Source organism: Loxodonta africana, unplaced genomic scaffold (genome assembly GCF_030014295.1).
Source record: "Loxodonta africana isolate mLoxAfr1 unplaced genomic scaffold, mLoxAfr1.hap2 scaffold_29, whole genome shotgun sequence".
Classification (NCBI taxonomy): Eukaryota; Metazoa; Chordata; class Mammalia; order Proboscidea; family Elephantidae; genus Loxodonta; species Loxodonta africana.
In genome coordinates this window covers 2,452,539-2,467,634 of record NW_026975011.1, presented here as the reverse complement: position 1 = coordinate 2,467,634, position 15,096 = coordinate 2,452,539, and the positions used below count along the sequence as shown (strand labels likewise).

At 37.7% G+C, this 15,096-nt stretch overlaps 1 pseudogene; it reads left to right on the top strand.

Annotated features, from left to right (window-relative positions):
* The first annotated feature begins 395 nt into the window (after nt 1–395).
* Nucleotides 396–3,789, top strand: LOC135229431 (olfactory receptor 5V1-like; annotated as a pseudogene).
* The last annotated feature ends 11,307 nt before the right edge of the window (nt 3,790–15,096 follow it).

Below are 15,096 nucleotides of genomic sequence, written 5' to 3'. Positions count from 1 at the left end.
CCTTGTTATCTTATGATTGTATTCTGTCCTCCATTTTAAAGATTTCTTCTTCTACAGGGAGATACAGAGCCTTTTCCACCTGCTTTTCCCACTTGGTCGTCTTGTTTTTGTTTTACGGCACCATGGCTGTGGTGTACAAGACACCAGCATCAGGAAAAACACTCAATCTGAACAAGATTTTATCACTTCTCTACACAGTGCTCACACCCCCTCTTAATCCTTTAGTCTATAGTCTGAGAAACAAGGGCATTCAAATCACTCTGAAGAAACTATATTGTTCAGGAGGTAACTGGGACTAGAAAATAATGTGATGAGCGAGTTAGGGAAATGGGGTAGAAGTGTGGGCTTATGTGATTTCCATTAACACAATTTTTGAATAATCAACACTCAAGTAAATTCCATATATTGTGCTCTCTGACCTCTTGGAGGTGCACTACCATCTCTTTGTCGTCTTTGCTGCCACAAAACATTTCATCTTGGTGATAAATGTGGCCATTCTCCTTGCCATTGGGACTGAGAAAAAGCTGTACACACCCATGTATAATTTTGTTTGGCAAATTTGTCCCTCTTAGGCATTTTGTACCCATCAGCTACTATTGCCAAAATGCTCAAGAACCTCTTGAATGAGAAGCAAAGCTTTTCTTTTGTTGGGTGTGTTTTGCATCTCTTTTCCTTGGAGCCCTGGCATGTACTGAAGTCTTCCTTCTCACTGTCATGGCTTATGACCATTATGTGGTCATATGTTTCTCCATTTGTTACACCCTCATCATGAAAAATGGGTGCTGTTCCACTCCATGGCTGTGGCTTGGGCAGCAGATTTTCTGAATTCCCTTCTGCACACAGTGTTCATGTTCTGCCTGTCTTTCTGTAAGTCCGATTGGGTCAACCAATATTATTGTGACATCTTTCTTATGATGGCACTGTCCTGCTCTTCCACTTACGTGGCAGAAATATTTCTCTTAGTGGTAGGAGATGTCTTGGTCATGAGCACCTTCCTGATCACTGGTATGTCTTATATCTACATCTTATCCACCACCTTTAAAATACAGTCAATGGAAGGCAAGCACAAGGCCTTCTCCACTTGTGCTTCCTGCCTCCTTGTTGTTTGACTTTTCTATGATACAATGATATTTACGTACATCCACCCCTCTTCCAGTTACAACTTCCCAGCTGGAGACAGGTTCATCTCAATGCTATGTGGGGTCATTACTCCAGTGTTAAGCCCCATTATCTACAGGCTGAGAAACACTGAGTTGAAAGGAGCTCTCAGAAAGATTTTATGCCGTAAGATCTATTTAGGACAAACATGATTTTAAGACAATGTTACCCACTTAGACTGAATTTATAGGAAGGATTGGAAGAATTCATAGAAAGAATAATTTTCTATTGTTGTGCTGGGGATAGACAGGACATGGCTACATATATACAGAAATTTATAAGCACACACACATACATATATCTACATTTATGCCTATCTATACAACTATATCACTATCCACAGGGAATATAAAATTTATCATAAAAATAGACTTTTTTTTTTAAAAATTAGGAACTGTTAATAATTGCAGTGATGTAAGAGGTATAAACTGTGTGTATCTTAAGTAAATTTGAATCTATGGTCACATTCTATACCCATATCCATATCCATACACATAGCTATACTTTTACCCAAAATATCCATATCACATACATCATATATCACCTACGTGTGTGTATGTATATATACATGCATTAATTTTTTATTTCTGTAACTGTACCTGTATCTAACTTTCTAATTCAGCTTCCTTTCACTTTATTACCTTATTTACCTAAACATTTATCCTGATATGACTCCTTAGCTTGATCATTTTTCTCTTCTTGTTCAACTTTGGTTTCCACTTTATATTTCTGTGCTTTCTCACTTTCCTGTGACCACATCCATTTTCAGTTCCCCTTTCCATTCCAGGGAAGGGCTTACTTTTCAGTATTTCTAAAAATAGATATCTAATTTGGTTATTATATTACTACCATCTTAACATGTTTAAAACTACAAATATCATCTTCTGACACACACACATGTACCCACCAATCTTCTCATCAGCTACCTTATATTTTTCTTACTTTTATCAATTTTTTTTTTAAGCTACTCAGAGTAAAGTCACTTAGAGCTAAGCACTCCCATTTTGTGTGAATAAAGAGCTATGGTTTCTGACTGTGGATCACTCTCCATTCTCACTTCAGCCTCTTCCTGTTACCTGTAGGAATAGGAATATTCTCTCTCTGGCTACTGTTTATGTGATATACCATGTTAACTATGAAATAATGTATATTTTTATCAATCTTTTCCCCAATTCTTTTCACTCCACCTACTTCTCAAAAAATAGTCCCCAGTATAGGCATCACATTCGAGTATGTTCTGTTATCACAGGCAATATGTGGGACTCTCTTCATTTCTGATTCTCTGTTACACTCCGGCTTTCAATGTTATCTTTGGATTTCTATTAACTACATTTTTTCCTTCCTTTATGACTAAGCGATCACATCACTAATTAAATTTCTTGTATTATTCAATGATATCCTGTTCTTCCAATCTCTGGACTGTCATTGATCTTTAAGTCATTTTTCAAAATTTTAATATGTAATAGCCTTATGTTATGTGCCTTTGTTTCGTGATGTAGGGACTGTAAGTGCGTTCACATGTCATATTTTCAATAAAGTCCATTTCCCAAAATTCAGCAATGTCCCATTTTGTATTTTCTACAACATTTGATGCTTCCTTAAAAAGCTAGAAATAGAACTACCGTAAGATCCAGCAATCACACTCCTTGGAATACATCCTAGAGAGATAAGAACCTTCACATGAATGGATATATGCACATCCATGTTCATTGCAGCACTGTTTACAATAGCAAAAAGATGGAAACAACCAAAGACCCCATCAACAAATGAATGGATAAACAATTTATGGTATTTTCACACAATGGAATACTATGCAACAATAAAGAACAACAATGGATATTTTAAACATCTCATAATATGGAGGAATCTGGAAGGCATTATGCTGGGCAAAATTAGTCTGTCTCAAAAGAACAAATATTGTATGAGACGACTATTATAAGAACTCAAGAAAAGGTTTATCCACAGAAGAAAACATTCTTTGATGGTTACGAGGGTGGGGAAGGAGGAAGGGAGAGGTGTGCTCACTAATTAGATAGGAGAAAGGCAACACACAATACAGGGGTAGTCAGCCCAACTGGACTAAACCAAAAGCTAAGAAGTTTCCTAAATATGATAAAACACTTCAAGGGACAGAGTAGCAGGGGCACGGGTCTGGGGACTGTGGTTTCAGGGGACACCTAGGTCAACTGGCATACCAAAGTTTGTTAAGAAAATGTTCTACATCCCATATTGGTGAGTGGTATCTGGGGTCTTTAAAAGCTAGCAAGTGGCCATCTAAGATGCATCAATTAGCCTCAACCCATCGGGAGCAAAGGAGAATGAAGAACTCCAAAAACGCAAGGAAAATATGAATTCAAGAGAAAGAAAGAACCACATAAACCAGAGACTTCATCAGCCAGAGACCAGAAGAACTAGATAGTACCTGGCTACCACCAATGACTGCCCTGACAGGGAACACAACAGAGAATCTCTGATGGAGCAGGAAAAAAGTGGGATGTAGACCCCAAATTTTAGTAAAAAGACCAGACATAATGGTTTGACTGAGACTGGTGGGACCCCAGAGGTCATGGCCCCCAGAATCTCTGTTAGCCCAAAAATAAAAGCCAACTATTCAGACAAAGATTAGGCTGGGCTATTATATATATATATATATATATATATATATATATATATATATATATATATATATATAATGATAATGGTGAGGAGTGTGCTTCTTAGCTCAAGTAGACACATGAGACTATGTGGGCAGCTCCTGTCTGGAGACAAGATGAGAAGGCAGAGGGGGACAGAGGCTGGCTGAATGGACATGAGAAATACAGAGTGGAGAGAAGGAGTGTGTTGTCACATTTTAGGGACAGCTACTAGGGTCACATAATGATGTGTGTATAAGTTTTGTATGAGAAACTGACTTGAACTGTAACTTTCACTAAAGCACAATAAAAAAATATTCGCGTAAATTAATTCATCAAACTTGTAGATAGACAGATAAAATCTTTGACCATATCAAATAAATTCCCTTTTTAATGAATTTTTTAAACTTTGTCTTTTGTTGCATATCTCATATAGTACAACCCCCTAAGTGGCAATAATGAAGACACATCAGCAGATGCAAATTTATGTATCTTTCTCTATGGTATAAAAAGCAAAATTATATCAACTTGAACACTAGCTCAATTTAATATCAGTAAGTTACCTAAAGATCTTGAAAATTATTTTAAGCCTCTATACCTCAAAACATAATTACTGTTGAAATAAACTTGTTTAAATGGGCTATATTTTCACTCAAACCTTTACCATTTCATTTTAGGTAGGTCTCATTATGATTTTTATTTTTGGCTTTGAAGAATTCATCTACAATAGAGAGAACCTGTTTACAGTCATTTTGATGGTGAGCCACCCAATTCTGATAATTGCATTAGGACAACATCTTTCCTATTTTATTTTGTCTTGAAAAGTCTTCTCCTAGTTGGGAGGAATCCTTTAAAAGCTTTCCTGGTGCTTCAGGACCTCAAAGACAGGGAATGAGGACACTTGATCCTGTCTCACCCTCCCAAACTTTTATCTATGATCAGAGACAAGAATCGGCCATCTCAGTTAATTTATATATGTTTAAGTTGACCTAGTTATTTTGAAAGACAAAATATAAACACATTCTTTCCCATTTACTATTCTTCACTATTCTCTTTGTAAACAGTTTTACCTTTTCTGTATCATAGACTTTTATTTTACCCAGTAAATACTCAAACTGTTTAGTAATTTTGTAAATGAGTGCATTAATTCTTGGATATCCATTTTTCCCTCTAGTCTTGTCTTATGCCTCCCTTTTCTCATTCTAGAACTACTAATTTTATTTTAAGACAGAATTATCTTTTTTCTTAAATAAAACACATTTCATGTAATACCTAGCTTAAGTTACTTAGGAATGTTTTGCTTTTAAGACATATATATATACTACAGGACATAAAAATCGCTGTAAAAACAAATTTATTTTCATTAATTCATGGAAATATTCAGAATACTAGATTTATATAAGTGCTTATTTATCACTAAACTGAACAAATAACATTTTCTAAAGGAATATTATAATCTAGTTTTTAATAATACCATCCAGAGGTAGGAAAATATTCTGTTTTCACAACCCCTTTTTTGCATGCTTTATAAGGTCCTTTAGAGAAGCAATGTACAGTAATTTGTCTCTTTTTAAAATAAGAAAAATTCCTTCTTTTTGTGTGTGTGTATATTTCAAATAGACCAGTTTATACAAAAATTTCTCAAAGTAGCTACTAAAAGTCCAAATACTAAGGTGGATGTAAGAAGCAGGCTTTCTTTGAAAAGAAAAGAATTGAAATTTTAGACAACCCCATGAAAAACATCAGCCATGGCCTTTAACCTAGTACAAGACAGAAACCTAGATACAAATGTTCTAGACAAGATGCAAGCTCTCAGAAAAAAAACAAAACTCACAAAAATTCACTTGTCTATGACTCCAGCTCAAAAACCAGGCTTATACAATACCGAACAAGACACACATATGGGGAACCTATTTTCCCGAAATGCATATAGCGAATTTTGGTAACATCAACATAAGTCAGTGGAAAAACAGGTTCTAGATAAAATTTGTTTACTTGCCAGAGCCTCAGATGGAGAGATCTCAGACCCTCTGAAAACCTCACTATCAAACAATAGTCCCTCAAAAGAGAAAAGTAAAGACAACACAAACAGAAACTCATTTATTCGAAGTAGAAGGAAAAAGACGGAGCAGATGGAAAACAATTTTTACTAAAGAAATCACTGAAATTTAAAATTACTTCCAGTATATTCAACTTATAGTGTTTTTAAATACAAATCCCAAACTAACATTCTGATAGGAGGAAATCCAAGCTCATTTATCAAGAATGTTAAGAAGAGGGTGAAACTTTGGTTTCATTCCTTCTGAATCATCAGAGAAGAAACTCTATCACAATTTTTTGCAATTTGGAGTGTGTACAAAGGAGAAAAGTAATACAGGAAAGTTGTTTGGTGTCTGTATTAGAACAGATTTTAAAAGATAATTCAGACAGAGGTTTATTGGCTGAATTTTGTTGTAAAGAAAGGGAGATCAGATCAGGTGTTATCAGTGGAATAAGAAAGCAAAGATGGATGCAAAGGAGTAGCAGCTGACAATGGCACAGAGGGAGTAAGGGATGAATTTTGACATTGCAATTCCTTAGTTTCCTTAATTTGGAAACGGTACCTTGCAGAGAAGCAATTTTACTGACTTGATGTCTTTTGGAGGCCTGTAGTTACCAATCAAAACAGGCATCTCATTGCAGCCTCATGATCCAGGAGAGTTTATTTTCTAATTTATTGTGCAGGAAAATTTGTTTATTTAGTTCAAAAGAGCCGCATAATGGCCAATGATCCTCTAGACTGTCTTTTTAAAGGCGTGCCAGCACTTAAAAACAGGCGAGTGCTTTGGCCAAAATGTTTGTGCATATAAGCAGCTGAGGCGCCTGAAGGTGGCCCTGCCGAGTCTTTAGAGCCAGCATTCCCTATCTCACAAAAAACGGTAAACTGCACATGCTGTCAAAATCTAAATGTGCACTCAAGCCTGAATGGCTGTTAAGAAAACGAATTCAAACTTAATGGGTTGAATCTTTGATTCTCCCAGAGTCTACTAGAGTCCTATCAGGGATTTCGTTGCAGGGTTGGGAGTGGGTTCTGCTTAGACAAATGTGGACCTTTCTTTTGTGAGTGTTTGCTTGAGTCCATCAGGAGGCCCAGTGCTCTGGCCTGTCTCACATCCAGCTTGTCCTGTCACAGGAGTCTTTAATTGTCTAGTGCATAGTGATTGCCCTACTGGCTGTTAAGTGGTTGTCCTGTACCCTTTGTTTTTGCAGCTTATTAGGCCTAGGAGTATAATGTTAACAGTCTCAAAAAACTCTATTTGGCAATGAACTCATCAAAATATTCAGTGTGAACTGAAAATGAAAGTATGCAAGAAAGGCCTCAGTTACTCTAGAAGATCATTGAAACACGGAAGAGTAGCTCTATTCAAGAGACTTTTTACCTGGGGCAACTCCCCAAAATCTGGGGAGAACAGAGATCACAAGAGGCTCCATTGTACCAGGACCCTGAAGACCACGCGGTCCCTGAGGCCACAGAAGATAACATCCCTTTGAATCCCATGTATCTGACACCAGAAAATGTCAAAAATAAGAAGTGTACTCTGTTAAAATAAAAGCAAAGAGATTTATTGGAGGATTGAGACAGTTCAAAGTGGGGAAACACATGATCCTGCAAAGTTAATGCAAGTGCTCCTGAGACTTGTGGGTGAACAGAAATGTTTATAACTTAGAATACAATAGATTAGCGATTGAGGATTTAGGGAAATTGAAAGATGATTGGCTTAACGGGTATATGTGAGCACTTTAGATTGGTTATTACTTTTTGAGGAACTGACAGTAAAAATCTTCTGACTGTCTATATGCTAAGAAGTTACTGGAAAAACCACAAAGATTTTAAAATCATTTGCTCTTTTTACATCTGAATGGAGTGTGATGGTCACACGGTCAATTTTATTTTCAACCACCATCTTCCTGGTACATCATGAGCAAACTCCTTCTCCTACAATCACATTCTTGACCACCACTCTTATTTACAAAGAGTAGCTAAACCACATTCTTAACCCCCACTCTTATTTGCTAAGAGTGGCTTGGGACAGAAGCCAGGCCAGTTAAACAAGATGATTGATGGGGGTCAGTGTCCCCTGGTTCTACCCAGCCAGAGGCCCAAGGCCGTATGCACACGAATGGGACAAAGTCAAGGTTACATTCTCAGGAATACAGAAGCAGGAGCTTGCAACAAAATGGAGTTTTGATTTATAACTTATGTCAGATATTATATTATGCCAAGTGCCTCAGTTTTAGAGGTTAACTAGCATACAACTTATCTTTATAAAACTGTCTATTACCTTTCAGCTTTACTCACTGTGGTGTTTTGGAACTGTTGTTTGAAAAATAAAACGCTAACCATGAAAGAAAATGTGGCTTGGAAATGAAAAGCAGAGCCTCCTGCTCTAACAGGTTGCTCCAGAAAAAAAAGGAGGGCTTAAAATGATTACTCTGGAAAAGGGGGAGGAGGCTTAACAACAACAATAACAACAACAACGAAACAAAGGAAAAATGTTTTAAAAAGTCAAGACTTAGAAGCTAATCAATGACGGATTCAATCCAGATCTTCACTCTTATAACCTGCAACTCTACTTGTTATGGCTCTGTTATAACAACAAAGCTTAATCCTCAAGGTTATAGAGAAACAAACAAACAAACAAACAAAAACCAGGGCATTCCTGTGGCACAGCAAAGGAATTAATTCAAACCCAACTCAAGCCCAGGGTTCTTAAACTATAAATCATTGCCATGGAAGAGGCCCCTAACCCTGACTACTCTAATTTGAAGGAGCTTTGGTGGCATAAGAGTCAAGCACTAGGCTACTAATTGAAAGGTTGTGATTCAAACCCACTCAGCAGCCCTGTGGGAGAAAGGCCTGATGATCTGCTCAGGAAAGAATGCAGCCTAGAATACTTATGGGTCAGTTCTACTCTGTCGTGTGGTGTTGCTATGACTCAAAAGTGTCTCAATGGCACTTAACAAGAAGAAAAAAAAATGCCAGGCCCTTTTTCCTAACAGATTTTATTCTGGAAGCTCCACTGAAACATGTCCACCACGGTGACCCTGCTAGTATTTGAAATACACAAGCAACAACAGTACAACAAACTGACCAATGGGTGGAGGCAATCTATTTCCAAAAATTAGCTAGTGAAAACTTTATGGATAGTGAGAAAATATTGCCCAATATAGTGCTCAAAGATGAGCCTCTGAGTTTGGAAGGCACTCAAAATATGACAGGGGAAGAGATGTCTCCCCAAAGTAGAGCCAAAATTAATGGTAAGGAGAGAGTAAAGCTTTTGGTACCTTCATTGTTGATGTGGCACAATCCAGAATGAGAAGTAAAAGATGCAAACATCCATTAGTAACCGGAACTTGAAATGCGGGAATTATGAATCAAGGAAAATTGGAAGTTGTAAAAAAATAAATAAATAAAACAGAATGCTTGAAGGTTAATATCCTAGGCATTTGTGAGCTGAAATGGGCTGGTATTGGCCATTTAGAATCTAACAATCTACTATGCAGAGAGTGACAAATTGAAGAGTAACAACATTGTATTCATCCTCAAAAAAGAACATTTTAAGATCTATCCTGACATCACCCATCAGTGATATGTTAATATCTGTATGCCTACAAGGAAGATGAGTAAATATGACTATTATTCAAATATACACACCAACCATTCATATCAAATATGGAGAATTTGGTGATTTTTACAAGCTTCTGTAGCCTAAAATTGATTGAATGTGCAGTCAAGGTACATTGAGGCATTGATAACTACTGGTGATTGGAATGCAAAAGTTGGAAACAAACAAGCAGGATCGGTAGTGGGAAAATAAGGCCTCGCTGATAGAAAGTATAGAATCCTGCAAGGCCAATGACTCCTTCATCAGAAACACTTTTTCTAGCAATGCAGTGGAAGACTCTACCTGAGGCTTTGCCAGATGGATCACACAGACATCAAATGCAGCGCATCTGTGAAAAGAGATGGTGGGTAATGTAAAAATCACAAGTGAAGACAAAGCCGGAGGCTGCCTGTGGGACAGACCGTCAGCTGCTCGTGGGCAAGTTCAAGGTGACGCTGAAGGAAATCAGCACAATCCGCAGAAGTTAAAGTGCAATCTTGAATACATCTAACCTGAATTTAGAGATCATATCAAGAACAGGGTTGATGTACTAAACACTAATGACTGAGAGAAGAGTTGTGGGATGACATCAACGAAATCATGTATGAAATCATACATGAGGAATATAAGAGGGCAACAAAACTATATAAGTAAATAAATAAAACAGGACAGTAGGAAAAGAACAAAATAGATGTCAGAAGAGACACTGAAATTTGTTCTTAAGTGCAGAGTATCTAAAACGAGCTGAAGAAATGATGAAGTAAAAGAGCCGAACAAAAGATTTCGAATGGCAGCCTGAAAAGACAAAGTAAAATATTACAATGAAATGTGCAAAGGCCTGGGGTTAGAAAACCAAAAAGAAAGAACAAGGTTAGCATTTCTCAAGCTGGAAGAGTTGAAGAGTAATTCAAGTCTGGGGTTGCAATACTTAAGGATTCTACTATGGGCAAAAGATTGAATGATGCAGGAAGCATCAAAGAAATAGAAGGAATACACAGAGTCATTGTACCCAAAATAATTGGACGATTTTTAAACATTCCAGAAGGTACCATACGATCCACAAATGCTTTTAGTAAAGGAAGGAGGTCAAGCTTATTAAGTGCACTGGTGAAAAACAAAGCTTCAGGAATTGCTGTAACACCAGGTGAGATGCTTCAACAAAGGCTGCTACTCTGAAAGTGCTTATTTGTCTATGTCAATAAATTTGGAAAATGGCTACCTGGCCAACCAATTGGAAGAGACCCATATTTATGCTAACTGCAATGAAAGACAATAAAAAAGAATGTGACAATTATCAAACAATATCATTACTATCATATGCTAGCAAAATTTTACTGATGATAATGTTTAAAAAAGCTGCATCATACATTGACAGGAAGCTTCCAAACTTCAAGACAGATTAAGAAGAGAATGTGGAGTGATAATATCATCGTTGGTGCCAAATGAATCTTGGCTGAAAGCAGAGAATGCCAGAATATGTTTAGCTATGTGTTATTGACTACACAGATCAGAACAAATTACAGATAACATCACAATGGATGGAAATTGCAGAGAATTTACCTGTGCTCATGCAGAATCTGCACATAGACCAAGAGGCGGTCTTTGAAACAGAACAAGGGGATACTACTTATTACAAAACTGGAAAAGGTGTGTGGCAGGTTTGTATCCTTTCACCTAATTCATTTAACCTGCATGCTGAATAAGTAACCCAAGAAGCTGGAATATATGAAGATGAATGCAGCACCAGGACTGGAGATTCATTAACAACATACAATGTGGAGTGACACAACCTTGCTTGCCTAAAATGAAGATGACTCAAAGCACTTAAGGATGAAGGTCAAAGATTATAGCCTTCAGTGTGGTTTACACCTGAATATAAAGAAAGTGAAAATCTTCACTACTGGGCCAATAAACATTAATGATAGAAGATGAAGAAACTGAAGTTTTCAAGGATTTCATTCTACTTGTATCAATAATAAATGCCTTTTGAAGCAGCAGTCAAGAAATCAAACAATGTATCTCATTGGACAAATCTGCAGCAAAAGACCTACTTAAAATTTTAAAAAGCAAAGATGTCACTATGAGCCAAGCCATGACCTTTTCAATTGCCCCATACACATGGGAAAGCTGGACAATGAACTGACACATTCATATTGTGGTGTTGGCAAGGAATATTTAGTATACCATAGACTTCCAGAAGAACAAATTCATCTTAGAGGAAGTACAAACAGAACACTCCTTATAAGTGTTTGGCAAGACTTTGTCTCACTTTCTTTGGACAGGTCATCAGGAGGGGCCAATTGCTAAAAAAGGACATCACGCTTTGTAAAGTAGAAGGTCACCAAAAATGAATTGACACGATGACTTCAAAAATGGGCTCAAATATATCAACATTAGTGAGGCGCTGGACCTGGCAAGTTTTGTTCTGATATACATGAGGTTGCTATAAGTCAGAGCCTACTTGATGGAAGTTAAAAACAGAAGAAAAAATTATAAATATAAACAAAATAGAGCGAAAGCCCCCCCATCGTATATTCAGTGACATAGTATATTCAGTGGATACAAGGGGAGAAAATATGAATAAATAAATGAATACACATATACATATATGTGTATTATATATATACACATATACACACATATATTATTAAATTTAAGTAGAGGCTTAAAATTTGACCCAGCTGGAACCCAAAATTCTTTAAGTAATTTAGACAGCAAAAGATAAAAAAGGTAGTGATTTGCTTTTTTCACCTTTCCTAAATGAGTTCTACCTTAACTTTTATGTCTACGGAAATATACCAACTGGCAACCTTCATGAAATTAATCAATATTGGGGCTGTAATTACAGTTTTAGTAAAGGGGTAATTATCCCCACTATTTCTCCATTTAACAACTCACATCATGCCTATTATTAAACCTGGCAGGGATAACTGGCACCTCATGGTGGATTACTGAAGACTTAATGCTGTGGCCCAATATCCAATACCTATTATTAAAATTATTGCCTCTACCCAATCATAAGCCAGTAAATATTTCTCTATTATACATTTGACTAATATGTTCTATTCAGTGTCTATTCCAAAAGCCTCTCAACCACAGTTTGCCTGTTAATAACCTCTGAAGGGACACAATACTCCTTTGCTGCACCACCATGGGATACCTCAGCAGCCTTACTTTACACACAGTTTTTACAGGCAAGATCTAAGCTGTACCCACCTTTCTCAAAGAGCATAATTTTGAGGAGATTTAATACACTAATTAAGAACATGCAAGTCCAACATCTTTTAGTGTATTAGGGTTCTAAAGGCAACATATTCCTCATTTACAAATTTTACTGAATTTCACTGCTGCTGCTATTTACAAAGCAGCCCTCCATGAATGGGGCCCCTTCAACAAAAGGCTCTAGAAGCTGTCCATACTGAAATCAATAGGCATTCCACATAGTGCCCTCAGAGATTCCTTTACTGTAAAGCTTTAGGAACCTCATCTCATAACTCTTGGAGTCTCTGGACCACCTATGATGGCCATAAATTGCCTGCGGACTTCTGGTGAAGAATCCACCCTTCTAAGCCCTGTGCCATGCACCATTAGTGCCATAATTGCTGACAGCATACTGTGCTCTCTTGGAAATAGAGGCGTTTACAGAGCCTGTGACCAGCCTGGTCATTACGTGTTATACCCAGAAAGCAGCATGCCACAAGTTCGGCCTGGCTACTGAGGTTTCCTCCTTGATACAGGGTGGAGGCAAACCTGAGCTCTCTGGCATATTCTACCTGCAGAAGGGGTTGGCATTCCTGTACTCAGTCACTTTCTAGATATCTTATTGTTGGAGAAGGTCACCCTCCCTCCAGGCCCTTGGCTACCAGGTGTGCCTCTTCAGATTAATTGAACAGAAATGAGAGCTTGTAAACTATACATTTGATACTGTCCACATCACAAAAGTGATGGATATCGGTGGACTTCTGATACTTTCCATCTCTTAATCACATGTCAGCACAATTGGCCAGACATCAGACAGTCATCTTAGTACTGGATGCCCTGGCTGACAAGTGGACTTACCTACACATTTTTTTTTTTTTTTTACAAACTCTTAGGAAATAGCCTTGGAGTTGTTTCTTACAGGGTAAAATCCCTGGGTATGTCTTGCATCATAGATAGTCAAAATATAAATCAAGGTCACACATGTATCATTATATATGTTAAGGCTGTAATATAAAGCTCCTATCCTTCCACATTCCAGACATTACTGAGAGTGACTCCGGCACACTTCACTTTCCAATGCTGGGATCTTGAAAAAGGTATTCAATGGAACTTTCCTCTCTTCCTGAGAGACCTAATGTTCTCCTCAACAGCTTCTATGTGAGTTATAAAATAGGCATAAGATTCCTAAATGGCTCCCCTTCTTGCCCCAGACCTCAATCTGTCTTGATTCAAGGCCTTTTGGCTGACTCAGACTTCCTACCAACATAAAAAACAAGCAAAAAAACCTTCTCACCACCTCTTCTTATATTTAAAAGGGAATATGTCTCACTTCTATATGTACAAAAAAAACATTATATATGAGGCCCTGTAACACTCCAACTGGTTTATGAATGTGACCAGAACATTCCTCCGTTGTGGATCAAAGCCCCAAGCTGAAGCTGACAAAAAACAGAGACAGCTTTTCCCATTTCAAACCTGATGACCCTAAAAATGTAAAAGAGACCTGAAGCACTAGCAGCCTCAGGGTCCAGTGTAGAAACATCTTCGATCAGGCAATTAAAATTCTTCAACACATTCCCAGTGGATAGCCACTTGGGAAAGCTATACTTTTTCTGGGTGTCCCCTCACACCACCTCCAATGACACTGCTTTAGATGACCTAGTCACAGTCCAAGATTTCGTTGTTGGAGATGACATCACCATGAACACTCTCATCATTTATGGCTCTGGACATTAGGGACTTCGAAATACACTGGCCCTTTTCCTGGTCAACCTCTCCTACACCTGACAGGCAGTCTTGTGATCTCTACTACACACAGGAGACCCAACTAAACTACAACTGTCTTAAATAGTTGGGTAACCCAATGCCTTTCACAGTTAACAACACAGACGACCAGTGTCTCACATCCATACTAATGATGCCCAGCCATCAAAGGGTTGATTGCCATAAGACCAGTTTACAGTCTACATAATTTGCTGCCTTGGCATCCATTAATTTCTCCTAGTTGCCCTTTCACTCACTGTCTGATATGACCATTCTTGCTTGTTACACAGTCTCTCAGAAGCTGTAGTCTCTAACTTTTCCTACTGGCCATGACTATTAGGTTTCCCATGATAAAATTACTATCTGGGTTACTATCTTGTAACCCAGTCTCTCAAAGGCAATAGTTAATCCTTGCCCCTCTTGGCCATGTCTTACATGATTACCTGTGATAAAAATTTCTCCTTTTTCCTGTGCTAACAAACTAGAAACTTTTAAACTGACTGTCTTAGTTATCTAGTGCTGTTATAACAGAAATACAAATGGATGGTTTTCACGAACAGAAATTTATTCTCTCACGGTTTAGGAGGCTAGAAGTTTGAATTCAGGGTACCAGCTCCAGGGAAGACTTTCTCTCTCTTTCGGCTCTGGGGCAAGGTCTTTGTCATCAATCTTCTACTGGTCTAGGAGCTTCTTAC